The 12212-nt window shown below is 40.0% G+C and overlaps 1 non-coding gene across 1 annotated transcript; it reads left to right on the top strand.

The window, feature by feature from the left end:
* The first annotated feature begins 1313 nt into the window (after positions 1 to 1313).
* On the top strand, positions 1314 to 1452 carry LOC124989844 (small nucleolar RNA SNORA48). Its single transcript, XR_007109659.1, has one exon. It is a non-coding gene; the product is annotated as a small nucleolar RNA SNORA48 (small nucleolar RNA).
* Positions 1453 to 12212: the final 10760 nt, after the last annotated feature.

Below are 12212 nucleotides of genomic sequence, written 5' to 3'. Positions count from 1 at the left end.
ATTCCTAGAAATTATAAAGGCTATAGATGATTTGGGAGTGAGACTATACCATTCTATGCCTTCTCTTTTCATCAGGTTCATCAGAAATAGAATGTTATCGGTTATGATAATTGTTGCTTCTTACCTTACATTATTTTTATCCAAGTGTTTCACCACTGTTTATATCCCTCCCACATAAATTCTAAACTCCTGTTTCACGTGCTGATATGCCACCTCTCTGAGACCTGGCGAAATACTGATGTCCTGGGCCACACTGTCTTTTGATTGACATCATCCATTTGTGGTACTTCATGTTCTCCTGATTTCCATCTCATTTGTTAGAAGAGAAAATGTTTTGACTGAATTCTTTCTTTCACCTACCTCATCACAGGGTCCTGACCAACTAACTGCACATAATTCAAAGATCTTTCAAGCAGGAAACTTCTGGCTATTTTGGACTCATGTCTTACAAACTAACGAAGCACCCGGACTACAGTCCTTCAAAACATGGCTGTACTTTTTTCCCTTACAGTCTAATCTTTAGTCTTCTCTCAATGCATTGTCCTGATGTCCTTGAGTCAGAAGATCCGATGGAAGAATTTTGATCGCTGGTCCTTACTAGTTACTGGTTTTTCAGTTCTTTTTCTTCATGACTTACTCTTGTTAAGTTGTATGTTCCCAGGAATTTTCTATTTCTTTTTTTATCCACTTGATCCACATACAATTGTGCATAGTATTCCATAATCCTGTTTATTTCTGTGGTACCGGTTATAAAACTCCCTCTTTCATTTCTGATTTTAGTTGACTCTTCTCTCTCTTTTCTTAGTTAATCTAATTAAGAGTTTCTCAATTTTGCGGATCGTCTTTAAAAAAAAACTCCTACCTTTGTGTATTTTAAAAATTATTCTTCTATTCTCAATTTCACTAATCTCTAATCTTTATTATTTCCTTAAAATGGTTAAGTTTCGTGTTATTTTTTAAAACCACTATTTTAAAAAGAAAGAAAGGAGATTAGTTTGCCCAAGGGAAGGAATGAGAGCGAGGGATAATGAAGGGCCAGGAGGAAATATTTTAAAGGTGATGAGTTATCTTGATTATCATGATGGTTTTACAGGAATGAACATATATCAAAACTCATTAAATTATATGCTTTATAGATATATCTATGTGCAGTTTATTATAGTCATTAGACCTCAGTAAACCTGTCAACTTGTGAATTTTTTGAGAGTAAGTCAAAACTTTAAATTTGCAGGCACACGTTACTCCTAATGATGTTTTTCTTTCCCTCTGATTATAATCTATTTAAAATCCTTTTCAAAAAAAATCACTGTGGGTGCCCCTGACCTGGGTGAATTGGCATCAGTTTTGTGGTACTCACCTCACTTCAGCAGGGGCAAAACAGCCAGCCTCCCGTTTTCCCAGCTTGGCTGCTGCTCTATGTAGCCCAGGCCTGGCTTTGCTTATGTGGAACAAAACCACTGTGAGTAAACTGGGCTCCTTGCTCACGTTCACAGTTCTCCGATGTTGATGCTGATCTGCTATTGCAATCCAGAACCACTGAGTCTTGGTTTTCTTTAGAAGATGCAGCATTATCAAGGGACTAAATTTTAAAAGGACATTTACTCCCTTTTTTTTTTTTTTTTTTTTTTTGGTACAAGGGATTGATCTCAGGGGGTCTTAACCACTGAGCTTCATCTCCAACTCTTTTTTTATATTTTATTTTGAGACAGGGTCTGTCTCACTAAGTTGCTGAGGCTGGCCTTGAACTCCCGATCCTCCTGCCTCGGCCTCTGAGCTTCTGGGATGATAGGCATGCCCCCACCATTTTTCAACTTGACTCTTTCATCTTTGTGTTTTAGATACTCATCACATCAGAAGGGCTGGTTCTATGAAATGTGACTGTTCTCTAATTTAAGGAGGTGGTATTTTTGACATTTTTGCAGACATCATATATTTAACATTGGAGATTTTTATTTTTAAGAGCTTTATTGATCAATAATACAACTAGCATTGATGCTGCAATACCCAAGATGGATTTAAGATGCTAATTGTGATGTGGAGATTGTACATTTAAACCACTGTTGTGACTATTATACTAGTGCCTTAGGAAAATTCTAAAACCCCTCTTTGTTAAAACAAACAGAACCTAAAACACTACTATGTATGATATCATAGCTAAAAATCTTCAAGACAAGACATGTGTGCAATTCAAGATTAGTCCTGTAGGTCCTTAATGATTGTCCACATCAGTGTCTTCCTTGTTTTTGCCTTCAAACTCAAAACTCCTTTTTTAACTAGTAATTAATTCTATTAAAAGTTGACCACCTTCATACATTGCTGGTGGGACTGCAAATTGGTGCAACTACTCTGGAAAGCAGTATGGAGATTCCTCAGAAAATTTGGAGTGGAACCACCATTTGATCCAGCTATCCCACTCCTTGGTTTATACCCAAAGGACTTAAAATCAGCATACTACAGTGAGGTAGCCATATCAAAGTTTATAGCAGCTCAATTCACAATAGCTAGGTTGTGGAAGCAATCTAGATGCCCTGCAATAGATGAATAGATAAAGAGACTGTGGTATATATACACAGTGGAATATTATTCAGCCATAAAGAAGAATAAAATTATGACATTTGCAGGTAAATGGATGGAGTTGGAGACTGTCATGCTAAGTGAAATAAGTCAATCCCAGAAAACCAAAGGCTGAATGTTTTCTCTGATAAGTGGATGATGATACATAATGGGGGGGGGTAGTGAAAGAATGAAGGAAAGATGAAGGGAAATGAGGGGTGGGGAGGGGGTGGGGGGAAGGAAAGATGGTGGAATGAGACAAATATCAGACATAACTTTCCTATGTTCTTATATGAATGCACAACCAGTGCATCCACATCATGTACAACCACAAGAATGGGAAGTTATACTCCTCATATGTATGATTTGTCAAAATACATTCTATTGCCATGTATAACTAAAAAAACAAATAAAAAATTTTAAAAAAGTTGACCACCTTGCACACATACAATAATTCCTGCCAGGCACAGTGGTGCATGCCTATAATCCCAGCAATTCAGGAGTCTGAGGTAGGAGGGTCAAAAGTTCAAAGCCATCCTCAGCAATTTAGCAAGGCCCTAAGCAACTTAGTGAGACCCTGTCTCAAAATAAAAATAAAAAGGAGCCACATCAATGTTCATTGCTGCTCAATTCACCATAGCCAGATTGTGGAACCAACCTAGATGTCCTTTAATTGATGAATGGATAAAGAAACTGTGGCATATATATACAATGGAATATTACTCCGCCATAAAGAATGATAAAATTATGTCATTTGCAGGCAAATGGATGAAATTGGAGAATATCATGCTAAGTGAGATAAGCCAATCTCAAAAAACTAAAGGACGAATGATCTCGCTGATAAGCGGATGATGACATATCATGGGGGGTGGGAGGGATTAGCGTTAGGGTTAGGGTTAGGTTTAGGGTTAGTGTTAAGGAGGGGAGCAAGAATGGAGGAAGGAAGGACTGTATAGAGGGAAAAGAGGGGTGGGAGGGGTGGGGGGAAGGAAAAAAATAACAGAATGAATCAACCAACATTACCCTATGTAAATTAATGATTACACAAATGGTATGCCTTGACTCCATGTACAAACAGAGAAACAACATGTATCCCATTTGTTTACAATAAATAAATAAATAAATAAAAATAAAAAGGACTGGGGATGTGGCTCATTGCTCAAGTGCCCTTGGGTTCAATCCCCTATACAAACATACAAACAAACCCCAAACAGACACATTGTGATCTATTTCATGGGTCAAAATCTCAGCTCCTACTTCATATAGTGGTTTCATCTCCAATTTAAATCTCAGGGGCTTCTATCATTCCTACTGAAGGCTGTGGTTCCAATTCAATTTATTCAACATTTTATCCAAAGAGTTTGATTGTACATCAGACTGTGTACCGGAGCTACATACCAAAGACACAATTTGAGTAAGAAAAGCATAGTCACTCTCCTGGAATTTATAGACTAATTGGGAAGACTGATAATGAACAAGAAATTATGATTGTCAAGTGTTACAAAAAAGGAAGTGTAGGATGTTTGCTATGGGAACATTTCTTTTTTCTCTGACTTTTAGGAAAATTTACTGGGAAGAGAGACAGATAGACAGTTTCTCCTCCAATTTCCCAATCCTAGCACCCAAAGGAAAGAGTCCACATAGGAACTATTTGTATTATGAAGAAACAAATCCCTATGACTAATTTTTTTTTCTTCCTTTTTAGGAAAGTAGAAGCATCCTTTTTAGCAATAGGCAAAATTCCAGCTTAGCTGCTGACTGGTAAGACTGGGTATTTATAACAATTCTGTTGGTTTGCTTTTGGTGACTGCAGCTGTAAGCTAATCCTGCCCAGGAAATACTTAGAAACTCTCCTCAAAAAGTGATGCTTTAAAATAATCATTAAGGCAGCTACTAGGCATATGTACTGGATTCATGAGGGTCTTAAAGAGATTTGTTTGTCTTAGGTTTCTTCATACCTATGAGCTCTCACTGTTGACTTTGAGGTCAGATTTAAAGTCAACAGTTCAGAAATATTTTTACTATGAATACCATTCGGGAGCCCAACACAGTGATAATTCCAGTAACTTGGGAGGCTGAGGCAGGAGGATAATAAGTTTGAGGCCAGCTTCAGCAACTTAGTGAGGTCCTTACCAACTTAGTAAAACACTGTCTCAAAATATGTAGCTCACTGGTAAAGCACGACTGGGTTCAATCCCCCACCTTATAATAAGAAGAATGGAAAAAAAAAAAAAAAAAGTCAATCGGAGGATCTAGAAGCACAGTGAGCTTGTCTAAGAATAAATAACTGAACAACTTGGGTGTGCCCTGAAGGATCAGAGGGCAAATTCAACAACAGTGTCAATAGCAGCCTGAACAACAGACAAAGAGGGTCTTGCCTGCTTAAAAATACAAAACAGAGATAAAGTGCGTTTCAAATGGGTAAACTAGGATTATCTTTCTACCAGGACTAAGACAAAATAAAAGATAAATTTGGTGTTCATATGGAGAACCCCACTAGTATCTATGGGGGGCCCAGAGACCATTGATGTGACTTAACGTTTTTTCCGTTTGTCACCCTAGTGCACAGAGGGGAGGAGAGGAAAGGGACTTTGGCAGTAATGTGTAACCCGTGTTTTAGTCTCTTTAGCCGTAAAATATGTATTGAACCTATTTGTAAAGTTTGGAAATTAAATACAGGCATTAGCCCAGTCTCATAATAAAACCAAAGGAAAATATTTGAAAAATTTATTGCTCGAGTGTCAGGCACTCTTGAATAAAACCTAAAGAAAAATAACCATTTATCTCACTTTCAGAACCCTGCTGTGTGTATACACATGGAATCGATTGAATCCTATCTCACCCTTAGCAGGTACCTATCATTATCACTGCTTTACTCAGGAAGAAACTGAGAAGCTAAATGCTTTCCTGAAGAAATCCTAGGTGAGACTGGAACCAGGAGTGTGCTTGAGGGTGATTTATTGCCTGTGCTACTTAGATGGGAATATGTGAAATTAATTATTCAAAACATTCATGAAATAAATCTAAATTGATATTTTTGCCTAAGAGATCTGAGGTTACTAGAAATGTTTCTTATGAGTCTTTGAGGGAGAGAAAAAGTTTTTTCTTTCTGGTACCAGGGATTGAACCCAGGGGCACTTAACCACTAAGCCACATCTTGCTGAGTTGCTTAGGGCCTTGCTAAGTTGCTGAGGCTGGCTTTGAACTCACGATCCTCCTACCTCAGCCACCTGAGTCTGGCAGTGTTTTTCATCTTTGGTCACTGTCGTGAGCAGTGAGTAAGAGAGGAATCAAGTGTGGTTCCAACAAGTGGGTTTTATTCAAGCAATGCACACCCAACTTAACATTCTCAATAATAGCAAGTCACATGTACATTGAAGATTCACTCCCTTGTTCACCTAGAGTCCAGTCCCCAAGGACTTACTCAGTGCAACGTCTTTAGCCAAGAAGTCAGTCAGCAAGACCAAGGGGATTCTTCTCAGCCATGGCTTCTCTCAGCTCCTCGGATGTCTTTGGATACCCTCAGGTGTCTGACGAATGGGAAGCTGGATGGCAGTCATCGTCATGGTAGTGGTGGTTATTCTTCTGGCCTCGGTGACAATGGTCGATCAGCAATCAGAGATAATGTGGACAGCAGCTGGAGCAGTCAAGAGACAGAGCAACATGGAGTCCTCTGGTCACGGTGCTGCTCCAAAAGTCCAGGGGTTTAGGTAGTGATGTTCAGCCCAGTCATGCTCTGGCCTTCATTGATAAAGACCAGAACACAACTAGACTAGGAGCTCCCACTCAAATCACAGATAAAGGTTCATATCGCATTGTTCAGGAGTGTCATCCTGCCACACGGCAAGTTTGTCACCAGGCACCTTTATTTTAGTTTTACAAGTCCAAGCAAATACCAAATACAGCTTATTATTACTACATAACACACAATTATAGCAATTCCTATTATTTCCTTGTCTCCTTACAATCACCGTATTTACTGAATAAAAATCAGGGGTTGTGGCTCAATGGTAGAGCGCTTTCCTAGCCCATGTGAGGCACTGGGTTCGATCCTCAGCACCACATAGAAATAAATAAATAAAATAAAGGTGCTGTGCCCATCTACAACTAAAAATACTTTTAAAATCAGGAGTCATGTCCTTCTAGTGGGACAAACTGCCAAAGAAGAATCTAGCTGACAGGTTCTTTTCCCAGCCTCTCTTCCTCTGGCCTCCGTGCTGGAGGTCGGTGTACCCAAGGCCAACTTAAAGTGAAGCAATACAGCTCTGGAAGCTTTAGCCTGAGGGCAACTTTCTTCTCCAGAGCTGAATTCTTCAGTATATGAGCTGTCGCCCCACCCCTGGTTTTCCGTCCCCATTAGTCAGAGGGGTGTAGAAACATTGCTACTCTTTCCTCTGGAAGGACTCTCCCGTGACCTCTTCCATCTCCACCCCAGCTTGGAGGCTGAATATCTTCCTTAAAGAGAGAAGAATTCAGTTTTTGGGAAAACTGACAAACATGCTGGAATCCAGCGTCCTTTGAAAAGAAAATGTTATGGGCTTAAAAAAAAAAATCAATACTAGGTTTAAGATTTAAAAAAATATATTGGTTATACAATTCTTGGGAAAAATATAAGGTGGTATTGGAGTTTTCTGAAGAAACTGTAATAAAATCGCTTAACTATACAACTGGTATTAGAAACAGAAGTCCCTGACAGAAAAGCCTCGCTTCCAATGCAACTGGAAAAAATGAACATAACCACTGAATGTCTACGTGGCAGGATCCTAACACTTAGCTTCTCAAGGTGACCACCTGAGAGGCTGAGGCGGGGTCCAGGAGGTGTCACAAAGAAGTCCCACTGTTCAGGCAACCAACTGGAGACAGGTATGCTAATTGAAAAGACAGAAAAATGAACAATGCCCCTCCTGGAATTGAAGGAGGTGAGCCCTGGGAATCTTGATGAACAGTTAATAACCCAACAGGCCACACTGCAGCCTCCTTACCTTATCATTACCTTGGATAATGAAGAGAGCCAAAGGGAGAGAAGGAAAATAACGTGGGACCCTGATTCAGCCTCATAATGGAATAGCTCTTGGAGAATCTCCTACTAGTAGCAAGTAGCATTTGGTGATGATTTATCCCCACCGAGAAATATGCAAAAATTTACTCATCTATTTTTTTGTGTCTTGATCTGCTCCTTGTCTTTTCCATCTGTAATTTCTCCTTGGTCCAGTTTTTCTCATCTACTTAGTTTCAATTTTACTAACTCTTTATAAATTGCCTTAAATCTCACAGAGAAATAGGTCCTTAAATAATTAAATGCTTATTAGGAGAATGATAGTAAGAAGTGTTTTCTTCCTCTCTTTCTCTTCTTCTATTTTTATGCTTTTAAACAAAGATTGGTTGACAGTCGGTGATCTCAGGGCTAAAGTATTTGGCTTTATCCTTTGTTCAGGGTTCCTGGTAAGCCATGGTAGGCGAGGGATCTGCAATTAAGATGACAACCCCCCACCCCCTCCCCTGAACTTTGCATTTACAAATTGAGCCTTTGGGATTTTGCAACGCGCTAGCACTCACTTAAAGACTATTAATATTATTGCCTTTATTATTGTGGTGATTGTAACTAATCTGAATTAAAAGATGAATTAGACATTTTTTTCCCAAAAAATTCCAGAAAAACTGTTGGTTTGGGAGGAAAACAAAACAAAACAAAAATCTCAGCTTTCATAATTCATTTCAAAGGACAATCCTCAGGATGGTACACAGTCCCATCCTGAAAATGAAGTGGGGAAATGAAAAATAGACGGATTTTTAAAGGATTTTGCAACTGCGAAACAGAAGTCCCATCGCTTCAAATTTGAAGTTAATAGTGTTCAAAAATCTTGTGAAGCCAATCAACCAGACCTATTTCCCCGGCACTCCGGACACGTGGACACTGAAGGAAGAAGTCTCCCTTTCCCACCCCTCCCCCAGCCCAGGAGAAGCCGGAGCGGGAGGCCTGGTAAGCGGACACCGGAGGAGGGGTCCTCCCTTCCCTGTCGGCCCGGCCCGGCGGGTGCTCCTGGGACAGGACGCTGGTTGAGCACATGTCTGGTTGCAATTCCCAAAAAAGAGGCGCAGCCGAGAGGGGCAAAAATAGTCCTCCAAACCACAGCTGCTGTCAGTGTCCCAGATCGTTTTAAGGCTCTGCAGGGCTCGGGGTGGAACAGGTTCGCTCACTTGGCGTGGCATGGCCTGCGCCTCTGGAAGGCGACCGGGTGGAGGGTTTTCTGTAGAAGATGGGTGCTCCCCAGGGAGGGTCAAGTTACAGACCCTCAGACCCTGGCCTTGGGAGGCGCTGGCCTTGGGAGGCGCTCGGGAATCTACCCCCTCTTCCACAGGCCCCCCACCAGGGGCTCTCGAAGCTAAGCTGCTGGCCTAAGGCCATACAGTTGGTCTGTGGGAGAGCTTGACTCCAGTGGAGTTCTTCCAACTCATACATATTTAATAAACTAAGTACATAGTATATTAAAGTTTCCAAATATAATTTGAGGATGTATAAAAGATGGACTTTGGTGTATATATATTTAAATTTTAACTTAGTAAAATACATATAACAAAATTCATCTGAACAATTTTTAAGTGTAAAATTCAGTGGCACTAAGTACTACAAAATTCTGTGATATCCACATTATCATATCTCTGGCTATAATGTAAATGCCCCGTATCTACACGGAAATTGAAAAAGCCAGTCAAGAGTATTTTTCCCCTTATGAATTAATTACTTAATGGACACACTACATAATTGACACCGTTGGAACTGGTCGGCCTCTGGGCCTTCCAGAAGAGTGTCATTTGTTCAGGAGATAAGACACATAAGTAGACTATAAATAGTCATAAAAGGCAGTGTACGATATGTTTTTAAATGCATGATGCTGATAATGGTAAGAATCCAAAGGACCGTCATTATGGGAGGAGTACTCAGGAAAAGCTTTAAGGAGATGGTTACATGAGCCACAAAATACAAGGGAAAGAGAAGCCATGAGAGAATGCTCCAGAAGAAAGAACAGGATGACCAAAAGTATGGGACCAGAGTAAACCACTTGTCAACAAAAAGTAAACAGAAAAGTCTGAGCATAGCAAAAAGTTAAGGAACATGTCTAAGGTCATATAACGGGTCTCTCATTGGGCTAGGAGAAGTCTGAGAGTTGCTACTAGATTCAAAGAGCTAATTTTACCCTTGTAACAGATATTGGGGTGCACTCTTGGCCTGTTTTCTGTTGCTATAACACAATAGTTGAGACTGGGAAATTTATAAAGAAAAGCGGTTGATTTTGGGTCATGGTTCTAGAGAATGGGAAGTCCATGATTGGGCTGCCATATCTGTTTGGCTTCCAGTGAGGGCCTTGTGCTGCTTCAACTCTTGGTAGAAAGTAGAAGGGCAAACAGACACCTGCAGAAGAAAGAGAAGGGGGCCTATCTTCTGCCATAGATAGCCCATTCCCTCAAGAAAAGCACTAATCCATTCACAAGGGCTCCACCACCATGAAGCAACACCCCATTAGGTCCCACCTCCCAACACCACTTCATTGAGGAATTCAGCCTCAACAGGAGTATTGGTGGGAACAAACCATATGTAAACCATAAGAGGAGCCTTGAAGATTCTAGGATAATATGATTACCATGTTAACCAGTTAATGTAAATGGCAAAGTGTAGGATGGATTGAGGGAAGAGAGTTTGCCTGAGGCGACCAGTTAGGAGGCCATTACCAAAGGTCAAGTACGGAGGGAGCAGAGGTTGACCTGGACAGCACAGATGTGTGAAATACTGCAAAGCAAGAACTCAGAGAACTTGTTAAAGTCAGACACTGACTCGGGGGAGAGGCAATACTAGGTTTAAGTGACCAGAATGGTAGTATCAATGGAATGAACTGGATAAGTCAGGAGAGGGAGTGTTATGATTGGGATATGAGGTATGCCCTGAAAAACTCACTTCAGACAATGCAGGAATGTTCACAGGTGAACTGGTTAGATTGTAAGGACTTTAATCAGTGGATTGATCCGTTTGATGGATTAAAAATTTGAATAGACTACTGGGTGGTGACTTTAGGCAGGGAGAGTGTGGCTGGAGGAGATAGGTCACTGTGGGTGTGGCCTGTGGCCCTGGACTACATCTTGTCTCTGACTCCTGTTTCTCTGCTTCCCGGTGGCCCTGTGATGAGAAGCTTTCCTTCCCTTCTTCCATGATGTTCTGCCTCAGACCCAGAGCAATGGAGTTAGCTGAACATGCACTGAACCTCCAAAACTGTGAGCCCAAAATTAACTTGTCCTCTTCTAAATAGTTCTTGCCAGATATTTTGGTCATGTTGATGAAAAGCTGACTAACACAGGAAGATAATATGGAAGGGAGAAGTTCAGTTTCAGACTGGAGATGTAGCTCAGTGGCAGAGTACTCACCTAGCATGTGTGACATCCTGGGTTCAATTCCCAGCACTGCTAGAAATAAGATGAAGCTGTGTAGATACACTAACATGGAAATGATAGGAAGATCTAAACAGAAAGCGGAGGTGCTTGAAAAGTTCATGGAGCTTTACAACTGCAAGGTATTACTCAAAACATTTTTCAAGAAATACTTCCAGTTTTTAATCTGCATCTCTGGGCACAGTATCAACAGTGCTGGTCTCACCAACTTAACCAGTTGAAGTAGGAATATTCCAAGTTCATCACAAGATGTGGCATGCTCTTTATGTAGAAGTATAAAGATTGAAACTCAAAGGCAAATGTCAGGGTCACTTTATAATAATGTGAGAAGTATTATAGACATAAAAGTCTCGAATAATATATTTGATTGAAAATAATCCTATGGAAAATTGAAAATATAGCCCCAAAATTTAGGATTGTTCTATATTAAGCTGGTGGTTTCAAGCATTTCAATATGTCGTTATCACTATGAAATAAATTTGGAAAATAGTGTATAGGGTGGCTTTGTATGCACAGTGTTGGGATCAGAGCAATTACACTTTACTGTTCATGAAGTCATTTAATTTGCTATCATTCTGGCCTAAAGCTTTTGATCCTTAAAACAAAGGGTAAACAGGAATCTCTAGGTTTCCTCCTTTAACCTCTTTGTCAGGGACGACTTGTCCATTAGTCATAGAAGCACTGTGCTTATTTTCAAGGGTCCCAGGAAATTCGATTACATTTTGCCCAAGAAGAAAGAAAAATCCAATTATTTAAAGTTATGTCAAGAATAAATTTTAATATTGGTACTGTGGAGAAAGGGGCCCACAATATCAAAGTGCCAAGGACCCACAACTGTCATAATGCAGTCCTGCCTCCTGTCCTTAAATATAGGTTTGTGACTCTACCAATAAAACTACTGCTTCTTGCATGATTCTGCATGAATTTATGAAGTATATGCAACTTATTTTTTATTGATGTTATAAATGCACATAATTTAAAGAATCACCTGATTCTATGAAGTTTGCAAAGACAAATACCAATCTCTGACTCCTTGTTTTCCATATCCTTTTCCCAGAGGTGTCTACTTTCCACTTTTAAAGCTTTCATCTGCTTTTAAACTCCATATCTTTAAGTAAAATGCTCTTCATGTTACTTTTTTTTTTTTTCTTCAGGGTTATACATTATCTATTGACTTCCCATCAGAAGGATGAGGCTTTAGATATCATTTTCTCTTCCAC

Source organism: Sciurus carolinensis, chromosome 7 (assembly GCF_902686445.1).
Source record: "Sciurus carolinensis chromosome 7, mSciCar1.2, whole genome shotgun sequence".
In the NCBI taxonomy this organism is placed as follows: Eukaryota; Metazoa; Chordata; class Mammalia; order Rodentia; family Sciuridae; genus Sciurus; species Sciurus carolinensis.
This window is presented reverse-complemented; position numbering and strand designations above follow the sequence as displayed.